Below are 11837 nucleotides of genomic sequence, written 5' to 3' on the forward strand. Positions count from 1 at the left end.
CTCGGGAGCTACTGAAGTGCAGCAGTAGCAGTTAACAGTATGTTAGGAACTATTAGGGAAAGGGACAGAAAATATTACTATGTAAATCTCTGATGCACCCGCTCTTTGAATCCTGTGCCCAGTCCGGGTCACTCCATCACAAACAGGAGACAGTGGAACTGGGACAGGGACAGAGAATTACAGCCGAGATGATCCAGGGCCTGGAACGGCTTCGGGACGAGGCGAGACTAAAAAGATTGAGGCTGTTCAGCTTAGAAACGAGACGCGTAGGGCGGGATATGACAGGGGTGTGGAAAACATGAACAGTGAAGTGTTATTTACCCCTTCCCACACAGAGAAAGCCAGGGAGCTCCTGATGAAATTAACAGGCAGCAAGTTGAGTACAAACAAGAGGAAATGCTTTGCCACCCAACACAACGTTAACCTGTAAAACTCATTGCTGGGTTTTTAAAAAGAGCGAGCTAAATTCATGGAGGGCAAGTCCATCCAGCTGATCAGGGATCTAATCTCTCATACTAATAAGCAGGGGCGGCTCTAGGCATTTTGTTGCCCCAAGCACAGCGGCTTGCCTGCGGAGGGTCTGCTGGTCCTGCGGCTTCGCTGGACTTCCTGCAGGCTGTGGGAGGTCCGCCGAAGCTGCGGGACCAGCGGACTCTCCGCAGGCATGCCGCCGAAGGCAGCCTGCCTGTCGCCCTCGCGGCGACTGGCAGCGCACCCCCCATGCCTTGCCGCCCCAAGCATGCGCTTGGCGTGCTGGGGCCTGGAGTCGCCCCTGCTAATAAGGGGGATTCTAATCCTCCGATTGCCAGAAGCCAGGAGAGGAAGACAGGGGTGGATCTCTGCCAAATTTACCTGTCCTGTACACTCTCCGTGATGCTCAGGTACTGGCCACTGTCCGTGACAGGTTACTGGGCTAGATGCACCATTGGCCTGACGCAGCATGGCAGATCTTATATACTTCCCCTGGGGCATCACCCTCCCTTGCTAGATGGCCTGGGTGGATGGAGCTGCCCTTTTTGCAATCTGTTGAGTCTGGTTTGTCCATCCCACGAGCCTCAGGCAGCTGCAGGAGTGAACTTTATTAGCACCAGCTCAAACCGGGGTGCGGGGAAAGTCACATGCCTGAATCGTGGTGACGCTTCTCCCATAAGCCCTGCCGGCTTTGTGCCGGGAGTCAGATGTGATCAACCCATCCTGAGGATCACACTGGCAAGAGGATGCTTCACGTGGATAAGCCTGGAATGTGCTTGCCCCAGGGTCGGTCCTGCCTCACTGAGAGGGTCACTCACTCTCAGAGCCCTCCAGCCAGCGCTGCAGCTAAATCAAGCTGCCAGCGTCGGATGAAAAACATTTCCCTGCTCCCAACAGCAAATTTGCAATGAAAACCAACCATTTGTTGCTTCTGTGGGCATTTTCAGAAGACAGGTTTCCATTTTTTATTGGAAAAAACAGACAAATTTTGACCAAAACTTGAAACAAACTTTGGGCTTTAGTCAAAACTTTGCAGTTGTTGGCCAGAAAGCGACAGTTTGAGGCAAGCAGCCATTTCCCGTGAAAAGTGTCTTTGACTTGGAAACCCAGTTTCCCATTTTTGATGGAAAATTTTGATTGGCTCTAAAAATTTTGACTTCTTGCTTCTAACAATGTGACTATTAGCCTTGCTGTCCCTACACTGTTTCCCATCCCAATGATTCTACCCTGGAACATCACCCCCGCCCCTCCAACACACACACACACTTTTTCACCCTTCCTCCTTCACCAGCCCTATGCTCTGTTCATTCCAGTACCAGGGAGGGGTCTAGAATTGGCCTTGATCAGCCAGTAGGTGTCAAAACTAGAGATGTGGGAGGAATGAGGTTTTTTGGTTTACGGGCAGTTCTGAGAAATTGAAGGGAGAAAAAATTGTTTCAGGTCAACCCCAAAATGAAAATTGCCCTGGAAATTTTTGGCCAACTGAAAAGTCAAACTATTTTCCCACTTCATTTTGCATTTTGATGCTTTTCAAAAACATTTGTAGTTTTTTCAAAAAAAAAAATGGAAGGAAATTTTGAAACAATGTCGTTTCAGACATGGGACGTTCGGATGCTTTGTGGATGTTGTGAGGGGACTGGTTTGGTTTGGGTTGGACTGAAATAACGTGCTGAAACCAACACAAATTTGCAAAACACATTTTGGTGGACCTGAATCTGCATTTGTTTCAGAAAAAAAAAATTTAGCTGAAGAATGTCACGTGGTTCTAATCAAAGCTGCTACATGCCTGGTCTATACTAGGATTCACACACACACCTCCCTTTACCCTGATGAAGACCAGGCCCCTGTGTTCGTACAGTGCCTAGCACAGTGGAGCCTGGATCTTGGATGGGGTTTCTCGGTGCTACCCTAATACACCTAATAAAGCAGCAGCAAAAAAAGGGACACAAAGCCATTTTCTTCCATTGCAAGCCACCTTTAAAGCAAGGCGAACAGCTGCCAACACAGACAGTCCCAAGAGAGCATCTCAATCGCGGCATCCTGTGCTTGCAGAAATGTGGCCGCAGATGTGTACACAGATGTGAGTCACAGCAGAACAAAGGAGGGCTTTCAGCATCTGGAACGGGCTGGGGGAGCCTCTGAATTGCTAATCACAGTCATATTTGAGTTAGAATGTAAAGGGAGCAGCAACGGGCCAAGGGAAACCAAGAGAGGCGGGTAGCCCTGTGGTTAAGACACTGGCTGTGATTCAGGATACCTAGGTTCAATTCCCAGGCTCCTCAGACATGTCATTTGACCTCCCAGCGCCTCAGCTTCCCCGTGATAAAACAGGGCTAATAAGTATTATTTGCACTGCAGTGGCAACTCTGAATCCTAGCGATAGGCCAGCCCTGCATTGCGCTAGGCGCTTTATGAACAGAGAACAAAAAGCTGAGTCCTACCCCAGAGAGCTCACCATCCAGGAGGGTAAACTGAGGCACAGAGTGACAAAGCACCTTGCCGACAGCTGAGGCTGTGTTGACCAGCTCATTAGTTATTATTCAGATTACCATTGTGCCAGGGCCTGTACGAACAAGGCAGCCCTGAGGTGCTTACAAACGGGATAGGACAAGAGACAACATGTAGGAGGATCTAAGGTAACAATGAGATGAACATGGCCAGCAGGAAGATGCTCCCCTTGCTGGTGCTGTTTAGCCCATAGGTGTCTTTAGAGGCAGGGCCTGGCCCTAGCTCTGTGTCTGTACTGCGTCTGGCCGAAGAGGGCCCTGACCTCACATAGATGCTAATAGAACTGGGAGAAGGCAGGTGCATGTTTGCAAAGCAGGGGTCTGGCAGAGGCAGCACTGTTCCCCATTCCCTCAGCAGCATCCTGTCTTCGCTGCCCAGCACCAGTCTGGGATCCCCAGCTGTTGCACAGAGACCAGCAGGACCTTGGAGTCTAGACTGTGGGCAATGCTATATCTGCAAATCTCCCCCCCACCCCTCCAGCTTGGGTAAAGCACCATTATCACTCAGGTTCTGAGGTGCCAGTAGATTGGGGCCCTGTACAGGCACCGGGTGAGACACAGTCCCAGCCCTGGAGCTTTCAGGCTGACGGTGGGAAAGCCCAGGGTCACAGAGCAGGTCAGCAGCAAAGCCAGGAACAGAAGCCAGCTCATCCGGCTCTCTGAGCAATGCCCACTCCATAGCCACATACACTACAGCTATCCAGACAGATGAGACAGCCAGAGGCCGTCTTGCCAGTTCTGCTAGTGCCAGAGAGGCTGGGTTCCTACTGGGCGGCGACTCCTAATATAGATAGGAAGGACAAAGCCCACATCTGATAAGAAGCTGGAGCTTTTAGGGGCACAGAGCCCTGCTGCGGCCCTGTGAGAAGTGTTAGATTAATTCCCCCAGGGAAAGAACCCTGGGTCACCTTAACATGCTTGTTGCACGGCCCTGAAAACTCCAGTTGGTCTCACATTAGTTGTGGGAGGCTCAGCACCAAACAGAAATGGGTCCAGTTTGTGTAGTGGTTACATCAGGGCGATTCCCAGCTGGGAGCAGAGTGGGCTATGCGACAGTCTTAGTGCCTCAGTTTCCCCATGGTGAAAGGGGAATTATACCGGATTTCCCCACAGCGTGGCTGAGAAATGAATCGAATCAATGAGGTGGAAGGGAGTGAGGGGGAGAGTTTGCACTAACTCTACCATTCAAGGATTTTTTCCAGCAGGTAGTTCAAACTTCCCTTCCGGTCTTCGATGAGGAGCCAGCAGAAAAGACTGTTTGCAGCTCCACAGCACACTGCCCCCACTCCACTACTCACATGCTCCTTCCCTTCCTGTTGCGAGAAAAGGTGATGCTTGGGGGAAAGATGAGTAGCGCAAGCACTTGTACAAAGATGGATTTGCCTCATGGCTTTGGAGGTGGGGGACAGAGCAATAGTTACCAGGCGGTTCCCTCAGTCTGTGTGTCAGGGGACTGGGGCGTTTTGATTGACTAGCTCCCAGCACTAAAGGGGGAAGAGTCGATAGGAAATCAGGATCCTGAGACCAAGAGGCCCCAGGAACAATAGGGAGAAGCCAATGCACCAGCTCAGCCTGATTGACAGGGGCCAGGCTAATCAGGGAGTCAGGTGGCTGGGAGGGGTCCCATCCTTGTGTGAGCTGGAATTGCCTGAGTCGGATAGAGTGGGGCCGAGCTAAGGAGAGAGAGCAGGGGCCCAAGCTGAGCTGGGGAGCAGAGCTGCAGCCCAAAAGCCAGAGCACAGAGAGAGCAGACCTGCAGCAACTAGAGCCAGAGAGGCCAAAGCAGCAGCCCAGGAAGCTGAAGGCAGAGCAGCAGCAGCAACAGCTGCCGCTGCCAGGCTGAGGCAGTGTGAAGCTGGGGAGAGTGAGGGGGACTTTGGGCAGTGAGCCAAGTCCAGGGAGATGCCTCAGCCAAGAGGCCCTGCAGGCCACACTTGGAGGGAGATTGTAACCCTGGGTATTTCTGTGAAAAGGAATAGCATTGGCAATTGACCATCATTAGGTTTCAGAGTTAACAGCACAGTTACGTGAATCAGGCCATCCAGCGCTATTGTTTCAGGCTGTGTGCAAACTCAAGCAGACATCATTGCATCAGCATACATCCTGTTCACATTTTCAAGGTTATGTTTACAACCTCAACAGCTAGAATGTTAAGTCCCAAGCAGACTGCAAAGAGTTACAAAAGGATCTCACAAAACTGGGTTACTGGGAAACGAAATGGCAGATGAAATTCAATATTAATAAATGCAAAGTAATGCACTTTGGAAAACATAATCCCAACTATACATATCAAATGATGGGGTCTAAATTAGCAGCTACCACTCACGAAAGAGATCTTGGAGTCACTGTGGATAGTTCTCTGAAAACATCCACTCAATGTGCAGTAGAAGTCAACAAAGCAAACAGAATTTGGGAATTATTAAGAGAGGGATAGATAGTAAGACAGAAAATATCATACTGCCTCTATATAAACCCATGATACGTCTACATCTTGAATACTGTGGGCAGATGTGGTCGCCTCATCTCAAAAAAAGATATTGGAATTGGAAAAGGTTCAGAAAAGGGCAATAAAATTATTAGGTGTATGGAACAGTTTCCATATGAGAAGCGATTAATAAGACTGGGACTTTTCAGCTTGGAAAAGAGATGACTAAGGGGGGCATATGATAGAGATCTGTAAAATCATGACTGGTGTGGAGAACGCAAATAAAAATGTTATTTACTCCTCCTCCTAACACAAGAACTAGGGGTCACCAAATGAAATTAATAGGCAGCAGGTTTAAAACAAACAGAAGGAAGTTTTCTTTTCCACACAACGGACAGCCAATCTGTGGAACTCTTTGCCAGAGGATGTTGTGAAGGCCAAGACTATAACAGGGTTCCAAAAAGAACTAGATAAGTTCATGGAGGACAGGTCCATCAATGGCTATTAGCCAGGATGGACAGGGATGGTGTCCCGAGCCTCTGTTTGCCAGAAACTGGAATGGGCAACAGGGGATGGATCACATGATGATTCCCTGTTCTGTTCATTCCGTCTGGGGCACCTGGCATTGGCCACTGTCAGAAGACAGGATACTGGGCTAGATGGACCTTTGGTCTGACCCAGTCTGGTCGTTCTTATGTTCTAATCAAACATCAAAAACTTAACTTTTGCAGCATTATTCTTCAGCAAAGGGGTGTATTTCTCAGCTACGCAACCCACATAGGACCCTGCTTAACCAAACGGTGCACCAGACTCCTCTTAAAAAGTACTATTTGCCTTCAAACAGGCTCAGTTGTTTGACATGCCCCTTTAGAGAGTTTTCAATCAGTTCCACACTGGGCCAGACCCTCGGCTGGTGCATAAAACAGTCAATGGAGCTTTGCAAAGTGAAACCAGCTGAATATCTGGCCCTATTAGCGGAACTGCCCCTATGCCAGGTTCTCTCTAACAACTAAAAACCCCAGACACAAACTTTGAAGAGGAACTAGATAAACGCACGTCTTGAGGATGCCTAGATTTGGGGCATTCTCATGCTGATTTCCCCTCTCCCATTCCCAGCCAGCTCTGCTAGGTTTCCACAACTTTAGATCCCTTCCCGCAGGGAAGGTGGGGTGTCGGGATGGCACAGGTTTGCCAGTTGCTGCACCAATATCTTTCCTGGGGAGCAGATCCGCAATGCCAAGCGCTCCTGCCCCAAGCCCGATTGTTATCTGGGGGTGGGTGACAGTGTGGAATTAATCTTGGCCAGAGTAACACAAAAGCCATCCAAGCCCAGGGACTGGACACAGAGCTCTGATTGTGCTGGTTTCTCCTGCAAGATACGGAATGAAATCAGGCCCCAAGGTGATTAAAAAAAAAAAAGAAAAAAAGGTAGACAAGGCCAAGCATGTTCTCAGCTCGGTGCAGTTAGGAAGCCACAAAGTCCCAGCGTTGCCAGTTCCAGCTTCCTGCAAAAACGTACGGGAGGCAGCGCGGGGAGCAAACATCCTGTTCCCAGCCTCAGGACCTCCGACGGCCTGCAAGGAGCTTGGTGTTTTGCAAGCGCTGGGCTTTGCAGTCCCTGGTGCTCAAAGGCAAGGGAAGGCTGAGCCCTGTGGGTACATCCGCACACCCTTGCAGAGACTTCAGAAGGAAATTAACGGGAAGAGGTAAACTGTTCCTGTAGGGGGACAGACCCTATTTTCAGGGGAAGATTAAAGGTCAGACCTGCTACGCGTGGTGCTGCAGAGACACCCTAGGATCCTTCAGTCTGTGAAACCAAGCTGACAATATGTTCAGTCTTATCAAAGGTGGAATCTCAGTCATCCTGGTTGAAAACACTGGGGCAAAGGACTTGGGATAAGCTAGCCTGTAGGAGATGGGTTAAGCTGAGGCTTCAGCAGGTGTGTTATGATTTTCTTTGCTATGTAACTGTTTCCCATATTCGTACTTACTGTCTTTTAAATCTCTGTTCTGTGACGATGAATTTAAATTCTTCCTTTCACCAGATATACTTCCAAGTGCAGTGTGCTAAGCAAAGCGTGGGGATCCTGATTTGATGCTGGTATTCCCGGGGAGTAGCAGATCTCAGATCTCTGCATGAGCTGAGTGGCACAGGGCCTGGGCACTCCAGAGGGATGCTGGGAGGACTCCCAGGGAGGTGCATGCCTATGGCTAACCCGGAGAGAGACAGAGAGAGAGAGAGAGCGCGCGCAAGGCCTGCAGAGGCCTGGAAGGCATAGCTTGCATGGTCAGAGGCTGGGAGAGAGTGAGGGCACTAATCTTCAGAAGGCAGACAAGAAATCTTCGCACTAAGGGTAGGTGGTAGTGAGGGGGCTCACAAGTCCAGCTACCCCAGACACACCCTGGGAACCAGATTTTAAAAGAAAGAGATTTAGGCACTTAGATTGCCCAAAGCCCCTAAGTCTCAGTGAGTTCCAGTGGTGCTTTTGAACAGTCCAGCAGGTACCCAAATACCGTTGGAAAACTGGCCCTCAAGCCCCAATCATCCCATTATCAATGGAAGTTAGGAGCCAAAACACCTTTGAAGATCAGGCCTTAAGTGACTTGCCCAAGGTCACACCAGCAGTGTGGGGGATAGCGACAAACTAAACTTGAGGCTTAGACCCAGGTTAGCGACCTAACTCCGGCTAACCCTTCTCCCTGCTAACACAAGCATCGCTCACCTTGGTTCCAGCACCTGTTACACCGCTGGGATGGAGTGTACGCCAGGACTAGATCACGGGGATCTAGAAGTATGAACAGCAAATGTCGAGCCTGGAGGGCTGCGTTCATTTGCTCAGATGCTGTAATTAAACCACTTCATCTAAACAGATGCAAAATCCAACTGGAGGTTGCTTTTCAGTCCATTAAAACCTGATGTTCAGCAGTTCAGCTGAAGTCAGTTCCTCACTGAATTGCACGGCCCTGTTACAAACCTGGGTAAATTGTTTGGGCTTGTCTACACTAGAAATGCCGCAGGTAGTGCAGCGCAGGCGTTCTTCCATCAGCAATCCATTTCCCCAAGAGGCGGACGCTAGGTCGAGGGACCTAGCGCTGTCTACATGGGAGCTTAGATAGCTTTAATTACGTTACTCAGGGCTGTGGATTTTTCATGCCCATGATGAACGCAGTTGAGGCAACCTAATTTTCTAGTATAGACCAGCCCTTAAGTCTAATTCAGGAAGGAATTGACGAATTACTTAAATCTGGTTTGTAAGAGTTTGATGCAATTCGGGGATGGATCGATTTCAACTGAAAGGCTCTAAGTCAGCTGCAGATCAATTTTTAAACACTGAATGATGGCTGCAGTATTTAAGTTGATTTAGAGACCGTCCTTGGTTGTCGGACATGAGGCTGGCCACATGGCTCCTTCGTGTACCCTTGGCTACGAAATGGATGTGTCTTAACCACGACAGCCCACTAAGCTGTTGGCTCAGGGGAACTGGGACTTTAGATAAATCCACGCAACTGTGCAGGGAAAGCGTCGTTTGGGGCTGGTAAGGTGCCACCGTAACATAAGGTTTATTGAAGCACCTAAATAAAAGTGGGCTGATGCCTAAAAGGTGCTGAGGTCCCCGCAGCTCCGACTAGCAGCAACGGGATTTGTGGATGCTCAGCACTTCTGAAATAAGCAGCAGGCCATTTTGAGCTAGAGACTTTACAGTCCCAGGATGAAGTCTGCTGTAGCCAGCAGATATGAGAAGTGAAAGCCGTTGCTTTGGGGTCGGGAATGGCCTTTGACACATCTGTGAATGGTGCAGAACAGACATGGGAAGGCAAAAGGGATTGAGACCAGTCACAGTCACTGCCTTCCTTTGGAAGCACATATGTAGGTAAACTAGGAGGCAGCACCTGGATAGACCTTCACCCTACAGTGCCCTCCTGCAATTCAGCTGGCTGGGGGAGGAACTGACATACGAGGATGGGAATTTGGCCCAAGGGGTTTGCATCTGATCTCCCAAACAGCAGCCTAAGGAAGGGGGAAACAAAAAGGACCAAAAGCCAATGAGATATTAAGAGATGGGAGCCAAACACTATTCAGCAGGGTAGAGAGCCATGTGTGAAGCCCTATGCCTAGAGAAGTGGGCCCTGGACCATTCTTGGGGTTCGAGAGCATATTTGCAGCAATAGTCCCTTGCATGCGCTACACCAGCATGCCCAGAGGAACACCCACCCAAACGCTGGGCCCTCGAGCAATTGAACTGTCTGCTGTAGCTGCAGCCCACTGAGGATAAAAGGGATCAGTCTCCCTAGGAAAAGGGAACTGTCTCCATCAGCACTGGGCAGTGGTGCCAGGACAGAGGCCAGGCCAGAATGAGAGAAAGGAGTGAAGCTACGTGTTCTGCCTCAAAAGCAGGTTTGGTTCTGGCACTTTAGACAGGAGGGTCTGTGCTGGAGAATGACCATGTATAAGTGGCATCTGGTCTGTGTGTATCCAGTCTGAACTACTGGTTGGCTTAAGATTACAATGGCCACTGGGTTTTGCTGCTTGTGTTTGCCTTGCAGAACCAACACAGAAAGAACACGAACTGGATTCTGCACCTTCATGAGCATAATCCAAATTAGTTACTGAGTCCAGATTAGACTATGCCGACACACCCACTACAGGCAATGAGGCAGCACAGAAGACAAAACCTGGCCTGCAAGGGCTGAAACTGTCAGCAGCGAAGGCTTCACTCAGATGCACGCAGGACAATCTCTTGGAACAAGCCAAGAGCTCCTTAAGGAAATTGAGCAAAGACTGGCAAACGCCTCCCTCTTGTGGCTACCATGATTAACGTCAGTGCCAAGGCCGGAATAACAATTCAATTAAGAGCGAGGTTGTAATGCAGAAAAAATACCCTTCTTACACCAAGCCAGGGAACATTTCTGTTCTCCTTGCTCTGAGAAGTCTTCCTTAGTTTGCAACAGAAGCTGGTGTAGATGTTTCCACAGGGAATGTTCCAGGACTGTCCAGTCGGCTTTGGAAAGCTGGCGTGGTACCAAGTAAAGAGTTCAGGATCACAGCCTCCAACTGCCAATGGTGGGAGTGAGAGACTTGCAAATGATTTGGGCCTTAGCAGGTATTTTAAAGATTAGCTTTATTTGGAGGAAACAAAAAAAAAAACAAAACCAAAAAAAAAAAATCAAAAAGGGGATTTTACATAATAAAAGACATCTCCCAGGAAGTCCACTACAGATAACAAATCATTTTCATAGAAGATATTTTTGTACAAATTTTACATGTCTTCAGAATGTGTAAAACGCAACTCAATCAGTGTGACCCTGTCCCGACAGCAGAGGAGGGGGTGGGGAAGAGAATGCTTTATCACTAAATTGCATCCGAAAAGTCATACCTCAAATACAGCCCGTGTGTTAATTAAACCTACACAATACCATGTCTGAAATTCAGCTCTGCTGTCCCGGTGGTGATCCCCCTGTGGTACGTGCTGACACCTCAGGTTTAAGGTTTTTTGAAACTAGCTAAAAAGTGACTGAAATAACCAACCAACTGCAGCTTTACAATGCATCAAATCCAGCACCCGATAGAGAGAGCTGTGCTTTGTGGAGTTTGCCCAGAGGAGAGAGACAGTCCTAAGTCACAAGCATTTGTGCAATTCTCCTCCCACCAACTAAGGTAAAAAGGCGACAATGAATGAATGGGTGCACACCTTGTCAATCAAATGAGTATTGTCTATAGTCTTGCAATCCAGATATGCTACACCATGAATGGGTTCTTTCTGAGAATCATATTCTTTAGAAGGCGGTGAAACCCTCGTGATGGCTTGACTATGCCATGAGATTATCACAACTCTGCCGTCAGCTCAGGAAACCTAGTGAGGTAAATTAAAACGGCTAAAAATTTAGAATCTGACTTTTAAGACCTTGCCAGTTTTAGGCCACTGAATATTTAGGGACTGGAGAATCTCTCTTCAGTGGAAGTCTGGGTCAGGTATTCCCTGTACACGGGCCTATGCCACCAATGCTGTCTGCCTGCTTGTCCAAGTGGAGAGAGGGAGTTGGACAAGCAGATACAGAGGGGGCAGGAACACGTTCTGAAGGCACAGTAGTGCAGCCTGCTCCGTGCACCCAGAGACAGCCTTTAGGCTATCCAGCTTGCCCTCCCGTGCATCTCGATAGGTCTACATGCCCAGCCAGAAGAGGGAGCTCTCACTCAAGGAGAGGGGTGCTATTTAAAACGTGTGTGAAAGGGGTGACACCAGGTGATTAAAGAAGTGGAGAGAAGGTGGCTAAGGAGGGGAGAAGAGATTCCAAGAGAGGCAGATACCAACCCATGGGAAGATGACAGATCCTGAAAGGTCTGTCAGTCCCAGCAGGGCTCGGAGGAGGGGAGCTGAGCATTTGTGCCTCCAAAGGGAGGACTTTCACTACTTTGTTAGCATGCTCAACTCTTT

The sequence above is a fragment of the Gopherus flavomarginatus genome, chromosome 16, assembly GCF_025201925.1.
Source record: "Gopherus flavomarginatus isolate rGopFla2 chromosome 16, rGopFla2.mat.asm, whole genome shotgun sequence".
NCBI lineage: Eukaryota > Metazoa > Chordata > Testudines > Testudinidae > Gopherus > Gopherus flavomarginatus.